The sequence below is a fragment of the Mesitornis unicolor genome, unplaced genomic scaffold, assembly GCF_000695765.1.
Source record: "Mesitornis unicolor isolate BGI_N332 unplaced genomic scaffold, ASM69576v1 scaffold15169, whole genome shotgun sequence".
NCBI classification, from domain to species: Eukaryota; Metazoa; Chordata; class Aves; order Mesitornithiformes; family Mesitornithidae; genus Mesitornis; species Mesitornis unicolor.
Genome location: NW_010206667.1, coordinates 10,800 through 23,516, shown reverse-complemented (window position 1 = coordinate 23,516; position 12,717 = coordinate 10,800). Strand labels below are relative to the sequence as shown.

General features: G+C 46.6%; 1 pseudogene; it reads right to left on the bottom strand.

Annotated features, from left to right (window-relative positions):
• Positions 1 to 1,083: 1,083 nt before the first annotated feature.
• On the bottom strand, positions 1,084 to 2,250 carry LOC104546461 (annotated as a pseudogene).
• Positions 2,251 to 12,717: the final 10,467 nt, after the last annotated feature.

The window sequence follows — 12,717 nt, the reverse complement described above, 5'->3', positions numbered from 1 at the left end:
ACTGAGGTCATGGGTGTAAAGAGGAGTTAGGGTGGGTAAGGCAGGATCAGTCTCCCTGCAATGTAATATATGTCCTTGTCATGCAAAGGGACAACAGCAGGGATCCCCCAGCAAAGGAGGCTTGAGTATAAAAGAAAGCTGGAGCACTTCCATATTCCTAGCCCTTACTCTGCCTTGAGATTATGGGGCAGGAAGGCGCTCTGGTGTTCCTCCGCATTCCCTTTGCTCAGACTTGAACTTGCCTCTCACTTGAAAGAGCTAATTAAGGATGAAAATCAAAGCCCAGAGAGGCGGCTATTACAGCAGCCTGGGTGCAGTGCTGGCTGTAATGCTGATTTCTGTGCGTGGTATCAAAGCTAGCCGTATACTGGCGGAGCCGATGCAGACTTCTGCAATGACACTTCAGTGAACCGACAGAATAAACTAAGACAATTTCGGAAGACCATTTGTAGGTCAGGTAGACCAACCTCTTCCCCAGTCCTGCCCTTAAATCTTGCAGCATTTAATCCTTGATCTGTAGCCAGGCCTCAATTTTTTTGTGCAGAGACAGCACAGAGCTGGCTGGAAACCGGAAGGCGAGGGACTTTGATGGTTAATGACGAGGGCTCCTCATTCCTAGAAGAAATGAAGCCCTGGCTTCACAAATCTCCCTGAACAAATCCTGCTCCCGCTCCAACCAAAGGGAAATAAAATCATACCAGCAGACACAGAAACTAGCACAAGCCTTTGACATTTTCTAGGCCCTGATTTGGTTTAGGTTTGAGCCAGGACTGCACAAGGAAGTGTGATTTCACCCCTAATGAATTGCACAGTGAAGTAACAACAACAGGCCAATTCCTCCTAAAGATACCAAGGCCCCTTGGCTTAGCTCAGCAGCAAACATAACGTGGCTGGGAAGGTCAGAAAGGGATACCTTCCTCAGCTCCTCTGTGAGCAAACTGAGGCATGAACTGGTTAAATTAGCTGGTATGGTTGGATGAAGACAGAGAGAGGAGTCTCAGTCCCTGCTCTAACCATTGACCGATGCTCTAAGACCTGTGAGCACGAGAAGGTTAAGGTTGGGTGCTTAGGGGCTTCACTCACCGCACTGCTACAGGGAATGTCCTTGACTTTGAGCCAGGCCAGATCTAACGTCCCCTCTCCCCTGTAGCAGGACTGCAGTCTGTCCTTGATGCGATCGTTGATCTTTTTCAGGACAAAGATGCAAAGAGCAGACTCATCCAAGGACTTCATCTTCCGTTTCTGCCCCTTGGAGAAGACGGTGAAGAGGATATCATCCTCAGGGCCAACATCCAAAGACCTTGCTAAGATGGATCCAGCCTTAGACAAGTAGGCTGCCTGAAGCAACCGGTACTCCACCCCATTCTTCTCGCAGCCAATGGGCACCTCAACATAGGAGTTAAAGGCTGTGTCCTCCTTACAAAGCCGGACCAGCTTGGAGGTATAAACCTGCTCCTTCGTGGTGGAGCCAGGTGGTGAGATCATCTCAGGCTGCAGAGTTAGGAAGTAGACAAAGTTGCCACTGCTGAAGCCATAGATGTAGTAGATATCAAAGTCAGGGATGATGGTAAAGGTGTCTGAGGGGATCTTGATCATTGAGGCCACAAATTCATCGTGAAAGACATACGCAAACATCCCATCTGCCTCAGAGTTCTTGGTGAGCTTCCTGCTGGAAATAGTGGGGAAATACTCGGGTTTGCCATCCACAGCAGTGGCAATGAACAACTTGTCATCCATGTTGCTGTAAGAGACAATGACTCCAAAAACAGAGCCACTCTCATTCACCCCAGAGAGATAATGCTCCTTCTTGTGGAAGGGCTCTCCCAGCTTGAAGAGGTCATCCAGCCGCAAAAGCTTGCAGATGCCCTGGTAAAGACTCCCACAGGCTATCAATCGATTCTCCTTGTAGTCTATAAGGAGCATTTTGTTTATGTTGTTAGTGGGCGTCAAGGGTTCATTGCAGGTTTGGACTATCCTGGGAGGATAACACTTGGGGTTATCTTCATCAGGACCAGTCTGATGGGTCACCAGGACCTTCAGGTCACTGGAGAGTTTGTAGATCCTGTTGACAGCTCCCAAGTAAATGAGCCCAGTTCTTTCATCAACCACCAAGTGGTTGAAGTTCCCCTCTGCTTGGTCTGCAGTGAAAGCGATGAAGGGCCTCTTTGGGTGGAGCGGCTGCTGCCTGCTGAGAGGCGACACTGTGGTGGATAGCAGGAGGTGAGAAACCAGGCAAGTCCATTTCCACATGGCCGGTGACATGATTAGAAATGTTTGTATTCCCAAACGACCGAGGATTAAAAGCTGTAAGTGTCTTCAAAACACCAATTCCCTGGCAGATTTTGTCCTACAAGCAAAGAGAAAAGAAAACAAAAGTACATTACTATGGAGTATTCCTTCCTCCTCCCTCCTTCACAACCATGCCATCATCAGAGCGTATTTAATTGCTAATCCTCCCTTTCTCGTCTCTGAGCTCTCTACTTAAAACCAGCACAAAGGAAGCCCTCCTGAAAGAAAAGATGCTGGTAGAAAGAGCAGAAATCACACAGCAGAATAATAAATCAGCACCCTTTTACTCTCCATTACACACACACATGCCCCACGGTGCAGCACAAAAATTCACTGGAAGCCAGAGCAGTGCAGAAAGCTCATGGTAGAAACATCACGCAGTATTGCTGTTTGCACTGCCAACTTTGACCCAACTGTGTATTTGCTATCTAAGAAGACAGGATGGGAGAAGGATTATTATCCTGCTCTTCTGGATGAGGGACTGCAGCCTACAGAAGGTCAGGAATCTGCCTACAGGGACAGGTCCAGATGGACGCTGAGCTTTTTTGCAACCCTTGAAGTTTGCCAGGAAGAAGCCAGCTCTGGTCTGACATTAAGATCCTTTCAGGGAGACCTTGGTCCAGAACAGGCCTGTTTGAACAGGCTCTCTGTGGCTTCCAGATCAAAGCTCTCTCATGCTGGTCCAGCTTGGAGTACAGACGTAGGAGTTTTGGAGTGCCAGCCTTCACAACCACATCTACAAAGGGCTTGTGGCCAAGCACGGAGCAAACTGAGCACCAGGTCTCCTCCCTTCCCAGGGCTCCCACCACAAGACCACTGTCTACCCATTGCACAGGCAAGAAAACATTGTATAAAAGAGAGATACAGTTCCCCTGGTAACTCGGAGGACAGAGGAGAAAGGAGTTGCCTACCTATTGGCAGTAATAAAGGCTAAAGGACCGTGAAGTAGGAAAACTTACAACCCAGGGACAAACCTGGTGACTTTCCAAAATGAGGGAAGGGGGCATCCTTGCACCACTCAGTCTCTTAAAATCTCCCAGTTTTTAACTCAAGGTGATGGGAACACTATGGGGTTCAACCAGCTTCTGTAATTTGGTGCACATATCACCAAGCTCCATTCTCATGCATCTTCCTATTCAACACATCCATCCACTTCCCATTCCTTCACTTTTTCATGGCTGCTTCTCTGCACAGAACAGCTTATGGTTGGACCCAGTGATCTTAAAGGTCTTTCCCAACCAAATTATTCTACAATTCCATTATTTTAGATCCTCATGGTCCCAAAGAGCATGTGGGAGATGGAGTCCTCGGCTCAGGTCTCACCAGCCAAGCTCCTTGATGAGTGTGGACTACACAAACCTTCCTACTGGTGGCCAGGCTGAGGCACACGGGTCTTTCCTCCCTTGATCCCTCTTTAACAATCAAATCAGAACTTTCAAAACTGTTCTTGATTTTAAAACGGGCACATGCCAAACCCTGTCTCCACTCCTGCAGGCCAGTGTCCTATCACCTTTCACCAAGTGGCTTTACTGAAATCAAGGGTGTAACCAGCTGAGCAAAGGTGATGACAGCCAAACCCATGCAAGCAGAAGGCAAGGGAAAAATCACTGTTTGCAGATTCCAACAAGGAAGAAGATGTGGCAGTGACACAGGTCTGGATTCGCAGCTTTCTCAAATCTGTGCAACTCTGCTAACGTCAGTGGGACCGAAAAATTTACTTCAAGAGAACATAAAGAGAATAAATCCCGTCTTCTTTTGACCTGAAGGCTGATTAGATCTGATAGTGGAAAGGATAATTCTGGGCTTGCAGAGCATCCACCACTTTTATGCCACCCTAAATATTTCAAGATTTTCACAGCAGCCAGAATTTCAAAGCTGTTGTATGATCACCTTCACCTCCCACTGCCCTCCCTACCGCAGCAGCCACAGGTGTTGGATAGATGACGGACAAAGGTCATTTCACATTTACTTTAGACGTGTTTACCCTGTTCTGCTTTGCCTTTCTGGTCAAGCAAATATTTAATAAAATCAAGCTTATACTGCAGAGTTTGCAAGACTGTCTTGTAAGCTGGAGAGGGTTCGCTCTGCAGGGATACGCAGGCTGGTCACGTAGGCTTTTAATAACCTTTATTATGATAGATAGAGCAGTGATGGGATGAGCTCTCCCTGCACAACCATTCCTCTTTCAAAAGAGGCCATCCTTGAGAGAGCAGCAGAAGAGAGAAGCTGTCCCTGTTTGAGTCCTGTGTTCAGAAACATCACGTGGCGACCCTGAACACCGGCTCCCATCACTTATGAGTTATGATCCATATTTCTAACAGACATGGGTTTGATCGGGCACTAGACAGATCCAGGAAAAAATTATTCTTTTCAGGAACTAAAAAGATATCTATTTTCCCCCTATATTTTACCGTATTTTGCTCCTCTTAGCCCTGCAGAGTCAGCACAGCTGCAGGGCACAGCTGCAGGGCAGGGAAATGAGAACTGCCCTGAGCCAGAGACTGAAGAGATAATGAGCAGCCCCTCTTCTGCAGCAGGAATAGGTCATCACAACACCCAAGAGTAGAGCCGCAACAACAGAAGGACATCTTCCCATTAAGATAACTGGTCAACACTACATAAGAGAAGATACGCTACAGATGTGAAATCTTCGAGGCCCAAGCAGGAGAGAGTCATGATTGAATTGCAGGTAAGACTCACTTATAGAGGGACTGGGGGGTGAAGGGAACCTTCCTCCAGGCAAAGACAGCAAATTTGATCTGGAAACCAGAGACACCCTAATGAGAAGCTCCAGGAAGGCTGCATGAGGAGTCCCCTTTGCAGCGGACAAGGGCTATTAAAAAATAGTGACCTTCATCAAGGAAGATGCCCACCTGCAGAGGAAAGAGCCTCAACAGTCTGCCAACACCAGTGGCCACCAAACAAGCACAGGAACAGCCTTTTGGGATGAAGAAGGTAAAACAGGAGCCTGGGGCTGTCTTGCCACCTTCCATCAGCCATCTGAGTGACCTAGGAGCGGGATTTTCTCTCTGTACACTGCTGGCACTCACTCCTCTCACATCTGCTCATGTTGTTTGCCCCACACCCTCTGTCCTGGAGTCCCGATCAGTACTTGAGCTTCCAAGGACTATAATTTATAATTTGGTTTAATTAATAAATAACAGCAGAGGGCAGAGGCAAGGAGGATTACATCTTTGTAGGGCTACAAAGATGATTAAGGGAGTGGAGCATCTCCCTTATGAGGAGCGGCTGAGGGAGCTGGGTCTCTTTAGTTTGCAGAGGAGACTGAGGGGAGACTTCATTCATGTTTATAAATATTTAAAGGGTGAGTGTCACGAGGATGGAGCCAGGCTCTTCTCGGTGACAAACAATGATAGGACAAGGGGTAATGGGCACAAACTGGAACACAGGAGGTTGCACTTCAATTTGAGAAGAAACTTCTTCTCAGTGAGGGTGACAGAGCACTGGACCAGGCTGCCCAGAGAGGTTGTGGAGTCTCCTTCTCTGGAGACATTCAAAACCCGCCTGGATGCCTTCCTGTGTAACCTCATGTGGGTGTTCCTGCTCCGGCAGGGGGATTGGACTGGATGAGCTTTTGAGGTCCCTTCCAATCCCTAACGTTCTGTGATTCTGTGATTCTGTGAGGACTGGTTGTTTAGCTTGCAGAATAAAGCAGGGTTTGTACTACCCCTTAGAGGATGCACCAAGGAGAAGGGCAGTATGCATGTCGTTTTATTACTTTATTATTATGTCTGGATAGCAGAAATCATAGCAGCTGAAAAGACAAATAATGTAGTGCCATAGACATACCCAGTCTCTTAGGCAGCTCAGTCTACAAGAGAGTAATTACATTATAAGAAAAAGGCAAATAAACAAAAGGCCAAAGTGAGCAGGCAGTGTGGTCTGGGCTTAAGCTCTGATCTGGGTATTTCCAAAATAAACCTAAACCACCTTCCCACAATGACCAGGCTCACTCAACTTTCCTCCCAGAGACGTGGCCAGCAGTGCCATGGGCTCCTGTGCGAGACCAGACTGTTCCTCTGAGCAGCTCTACGTGGCTCCTGCCCCAACAGCCCTTTCACCAGCACATTCAAGGTCCCTGGGAATGTTACACAGCCTCTACAGCCCCAGGGAAAGATCTTTTGGTAGAAAGCAGACCCTCTTTTTCGCTCCCACATAAGGTCTAGTGCCATAAATCTACCTGTGGACCTAGAGTCCCTACTCCATGGCTTGCAAATACAATATTCCTCATAAGATCTCCTGAATTCACACAGTTTAGTTTAGCAAGTCAGGATGCTATCCTACAATGTGGTCACTTCTTTACTGTTGTTGACCATTTCCTGCAAAATTTGGAGACTACCGAGTCAGAGGGTGCAGCTCAGTTCTGCTCTGGGCTCTCCAAGGAAAGATCCCAAGACTTTACGACACACAACCCTATGGTGAAGAGATTGGGGCCCTGGACAAGAAATGTCTGGATGCAAAAAAGCCTGAGGGGAAGAAACTTTACTGACTTACTTTAACTCAGCAGGTGGGTGTTATTAGGTAGGAAAGCTAGGGAATGCTGAATATGTCCTCAAAATCCAGCAAGGTTCAAGGGGGGAAAGTCAAGAAGGATGTACTATGGCTGAGGAAGTTGGAATAAATCAGGAATAAAGAGGACAGAAAGGACCGGTCTGTGAATTGAGAGGAAGGGAAGGATTTGGGAGGAAGCATACAGGGAGAGGGAAAGAGAGAGCTGGAGCATTCGGTTTTGATTGACAACCTCACAAAAGCTGTGGTCACGTCCTTGTACTGGAGACTGGCGCAAATCCAACCCCACTGCAATGACAGCTCCTGAAAGGAACATGTCACTGGGTGAACATGGGAGACGACAGCATCGCCCCACTCAGCTTACACACACGCATCGAAGGTGGCAGACAGATTCACATCACCAGGTCCCCTGCCACAGCCATGTGTTGGCAGCGGGGACACTGCAAGGTCAGCGGCGAGAAGAGAGAGGTGAGAGCCTGGCTGCAAAGAGCCATGGAAACAAATCCTCCTTGGATCCAGCTCCAGCCAGGGGCTTAGAGCAACAGTAAAATCTACAACAGGACCAAAACATGATGAAAAGAAGCACTGGGAGGGGAGCAAATCCACCATCTCCTCCTGCAGAATGGGTCTGACACCACTCCTGGTGCCTGGTGCGATGGGCTCAGTGAGGCCTCCATCAGCCAGGACCTGGCTAGGGGGACGTCAGCAGCACCCAGGGCTCCTCAGCAATGCCAACGGCACGGGCTGGGTGGTTAATGAAGCCCAACATTAATCAGGTGGCACACTCCTCTGTTTGCTTTTGCTCCACTCAGGCACGTGTATTCATTTATTCGAGAGGCCGCACACAGATGCTGACAAGGCAGAGGCCCAGCAACAGAGCCAGCACAGAGCAATGCAGCACCAAGTGCAGCTACACAATCCCTTTAATCTCAGCTAAAGAAGTTTGTTCTTTTCCTTGGCTTCCTTTAATAAACCCTGATTACCATGGATAGAGGCTTTCCTTTGGGAACCGACATGGCAAGAAAACTCATACGGAGACATTGTCGACTGCTCCCCCAACAAAGACCAGCTTCTAACTTCAGCTAAATCCTTTCTCCCCAAACTCACAACCTGTCCAACGCCTGATGGAAACTGAAGGCACGTCTCTCTTTTCGCACCAAAGCATCTTTCCTTTGGAGCTCACCACAATGAACAGATCCCAGTGCAAGCCACAGCTTGTCCCAGATAAAGAGGTTAATTTCAGGAGTGGTTCATTTGCAAGGTGCTTAAGATAACGTGGGACAACATGGCCTTCCCTCCTCACACAGATTATTCAGGCAGTCAGATGGTGCCCGTCACCTTGTTGCCTGTGCATCTGCCAGAAGCATATTAAATGATGGGATTAACACTTGCCACGAGTGGGACTTTTTTCGTTTTTTCCTGATTCCCTTAGAAAACTGCATGTGGATGGTGTTTCTGCCTGTGTTTCAGACTTGGTTTGCTATCAGCAAAAGCAGGTCAGAGCTGTGCTCCTTTGTGCTTGGAGAGCAGAGAGGTTTGTAATGGTTTCTCAGTTCCTCCAGGAATTTGCTACACAGAGGCTCAAAGGAAAGAACACAAATATTCAGTGTCACTGAAGCAAGAATGGAGTTTTGAGGGCATGGAAATAACCTACAAACCCAGAGAACGGGGTTAAACTCTTTTTTCTGGAGCAGTCTCACCGTGAGTCTCTATGGCTGAGTGCCACCCACCACGACACAGGTATTTCCAGTATTTCCCAGTCTCCTGAAAGTATTCTGAGGGTAAATCTATTAAAATTATTCCTTATCACAGGAACTGAGGAAATGTAAACCCTCATACAAAAAAAAATGACTGCAGCAAGAGCATACAATGTCATTGATTTTAAGCAAACCATGTCACATCGGTGCCTAACTGTGTTGCTTCTACCTCGAGGAATGTGTGTATGAGGCCATATAGGTCCAGAGCACTGAGAGAAGTGAAAAATTGATTAAAAGTAATGTTGACTTCTGTTTCAAAAGCCTCATTTGTGTCCCCAGCAAAGCCATAATACACTCTTGGTCTCCTGTGTTTCTCTACTGTATTTCACTGAGGTGCAACTCTCATAGGGTTGAGGTTATTTTTTTAATTTCTTGGCCAACTTGGTCAAGTTGGCCCAGAAATTAAAAAAGCACTTCACAGATACGGAGACCCTGATCAGACTGTGGTTCTAGACGTGACGAGGAATAAACACAGCCCCTGGCCCTAAAGGGATGATGAAGATTGAAAAGAAAATGAACCAGGTTTTATCCCAGCAGATCTTCCCAGGTTACCTTACAGCATTTTAGGACAGCCTTGAGGAAAATGGCATTTCCTTCCTCAGAAGTCAAGCTTATCATTGCAAATTCCCTGTGAGGCTTTGAGGGGCTCTGAAGAGTACCCAAATGCATCTCTTAAATGTTCTGGACCTGGTCCAGATGGGAGCCCTAAAACACCCCTTTGATCCTTCAAGAGCGAGGAAGGGACTGTGACCCCAGGTTTCTCCATGAGCCAGCAAGCAGCTATTTTCTTGTTGGCTGCGGCTGTATAGCACAGTTTATGTTGCATTGAATGCCAGTGGGTGGTTGTTTTCCCCCGCTTTGCAAACTTAGGAAGATCTGTGAGACACGAGTCCTCTTTCTCAGGCTGAAGTCTTGTAATTAGCACTGCATAAACCCACGAAGAGCCAAATCTGGTACTACAGGGACCATACTTCAGCTGTCTCCTGAAAGCCTGGCGCAGAGAGTAACTGTATTCATGGTGATGTTGTGGTCAATGGCTATTTCACTCTCCAGATATACATGAGATGCCAGCAAGGATAAAATGTGAGACTCTTAAGGTAAATAGCAAAGCCTTTAGGCCTTGATCTACTGGTTGTTGGAGCACTGATATCTATAGTTAGAAGTGCGGAAACCACTTGCAAAGAAGCCAGAAGAGAGCCCCTAGTCTTCAAAATCTGAGATTTTGCTACATATGCAGCTGGAGTAAAGCAGCCTGAGAGACACAGGGTAAAAGCAACAGGACTGGGAATACCAGAGATGATACCGGGATGGAGAATAAGATTTAGAAATAAAGATTTGTTGAGCTGCTGGATTTGCTGCATAGGATCAGGCTATCTGCAAACCAGAGGAGTTTCAGTCACCAGTGACCAGCACTTGATGGTTCAGAGAGCATGGGAAGTTTCTCTCAGATGAAGAGTGTGCACTGGCCATCCCAATGTGATTAATGCAGAGCACAGCTGTGTACTCACAGCTCTCCAGAGATCTCTGCAGTAAGGACCATCCATCCTGCAACTATACCAAACCTTACAGTCAGAAATAGGCTGAAGACACAGCAAGGGTATGAACATAAAGAAAATGCCATTAACAATACTGTATTACTGGGAAAAAAACAGAGAGAGGTGTGATGATTTCTCTTTGGCGATGCAGGGTTTGCAGCTGAGGCGAGAACAGAGTCTCCCTTTAATGCTTTATTCAGCATAAAATTTCCTCTTTTCATTTATGGCAGATATCCAACCCGTTCTGGAGCACCAACCCCTAGCTATGGATGGGGCCAGTGAAAAGATCTGTTGCAGCAAATCCTTCATCTTCAGCTTCTCAAATGAGTGGGTAAAGAGAGCAGATAAGCGAGTACAGTCCCATAAAACAGGGGTGGCTGGATCATCCCAAACCTTAGCCAGATCTCGAGTTCAATACACACATTATCACTAGCAGTAAGTAGTGCTGACTGGCATTCTCTCTCCCAGACATAAAGGAAAGCTTCACTTTACTGCAACCATTAGCAGTATTTTTATAGTGGCACCTGTACTAGAAATTATGGAAGAAAAAATAAATAGACATCTTCTTGTTTCATTTTCTCTGCACTTACTAACTCTGGCCAAATCCCTAAGTGCTTCTGCATGAGTCTTTATACACCCATGAACTGCCTGGGCAGACACGAGCCATTTATTTCATTACTCTGCCTTTTATGTGACAGCTCATCCAGCGACTGGTCTCTGTCTTCCAGCCCTTGAGCAGGTCAGATGAGGGACAGCCTTTTTCCATGTTTCTGTAGTGCCTAGGGCAATCAGGTCCCAATTTGGTTAGCGCATAACTTGCACGTGAGAGCTGAAGTCATCTGTTTCTGCTGTCTCCATGGGCTTGAAAAGAGGTCTTTAAGACATGGCAGAAGTCCATACTTCTGCCCCAAAGCTCATCAACCCAAATTTCAAGCATCTTTTGCAGATATGAGATTGTTACAGAGCGCGACCTCTTCTTTACAAATGAAACAATACAGCACCAAATAGACATTTTTTGAACAATACTAATCTACTGAAATCTTTAAATGGCTTTTCCTTACAAATATAACAAAAACAGCATTAAAATTGTTTATAAATTTTAACCACTCTGGCATAAAATTACTTTTCTGTCAAGTTCAAAATGAAGCAGGGTTCAATACATCTGCTGTGTTCGAAGCGAGATTCCCTCTCAGAAAAAATACCCAAGATCAGACCAAATGAGAGATGTCCTCTTTAGAGGACTTCCCCTTCAAAATGCTTTGGCTAAAACTTTCTGTCCCGACTTGACTTGGATTTTTTAACGGGCTGAAGGGTGGTTGAGATGCCACTAAACGAAGGGACAGGGCTGTGATGGAGAGCCCCATGCTTGCCCTAGCAGAGACCCCCAGCTGAGACACAATTTCCAGCCCAGCAGCACCAAGGGGGATTGACTCTGCTCATTCTGCCCATAGCTGTAATGAGGTGGTGTGGACACAGCCCTGATAAGCAGCGGCTTTGCAAGCATTTCAGAAAAAAAAGAAAATAAAAAAGCAGTCTGACATCTATCCCACCACAGTCCCCGATGCCCCATTTTACAGACAACACAGGAAGACCACAACAGGTACTTCCAGCAGAGAATCAACCTCAAAACTCAACCTCCCTTCCAAAATAAATACCTGGATAAACTATGACGAACTTGGTTAAATTTTCTCTTCCAGTGACTTTGTCACCACAAGGCAGAGGACAAGCCCAGCGACTGCCAACACATACAAAGGCCAAGGGGAAGTTATTCTTAGAGCCCTGCCCGGCTGTTGCTGCAGGATAACAAGCTCCAAATTATGCTTGACAGCCTCAAGATAGTGCTGATCTGGACAGGACACCTATGGCCAGGATCAGATACAGACAAGAGGCAGAATCGTGCTAATATGGGTAAAATAGATAATCACATGCTATGTTTGTTAACACGAAGATTAGAAGAGAGCTGATGTTGTATACACACACACAGGCTACGTTTGCAAGGAGATACACAAATCTATCCTGTATGGCATACAGACACATTTATTTTTGCACAAAATTATGCAATTCCTGTGCTCCCGGAGCAGGGCAGTGTGTGCATGCATAATTATGCCGAGCATTAGCAGCAACACCTATAGCTCAGGTTGTCTGACATGTTCTGTAGTAAGACTCAGTTTTAAGGTCCTCATTACTTTGACAGACCTGAACTGCTCAGGGGACAATTTCCTCAGGTCGGTGTCTGCCTCGGGCTAACATCGCCGTAGAAAGTTGCATTCAGAATGGCTTGGGCAATTCTGAGGACTAAATTAGGAGAAAAGTTTTTGCAAGTTATTTATTTTTTTCCCCTGTGTCTGACCTCAGTTATATTCCACTGTCTTACTGGAAAGCTTCCATGCTTTGGATCAGGTAGTAAATATCCTCTGCTGTCATAATGATCTCTTGCCATGCCTGAAAATCTTCACAAATTTGACCAAGTTACAGCATCTATTAACACAAACATTGCAAGTAGAGACTTTGCCTTTCCCACTGCGTCCAGGACGGATCAGACAGTGCGTGGGCTATCACCGCAGGAGGGGCAAAACACGCTCAACATCAGGGATGAAGGGACTAAG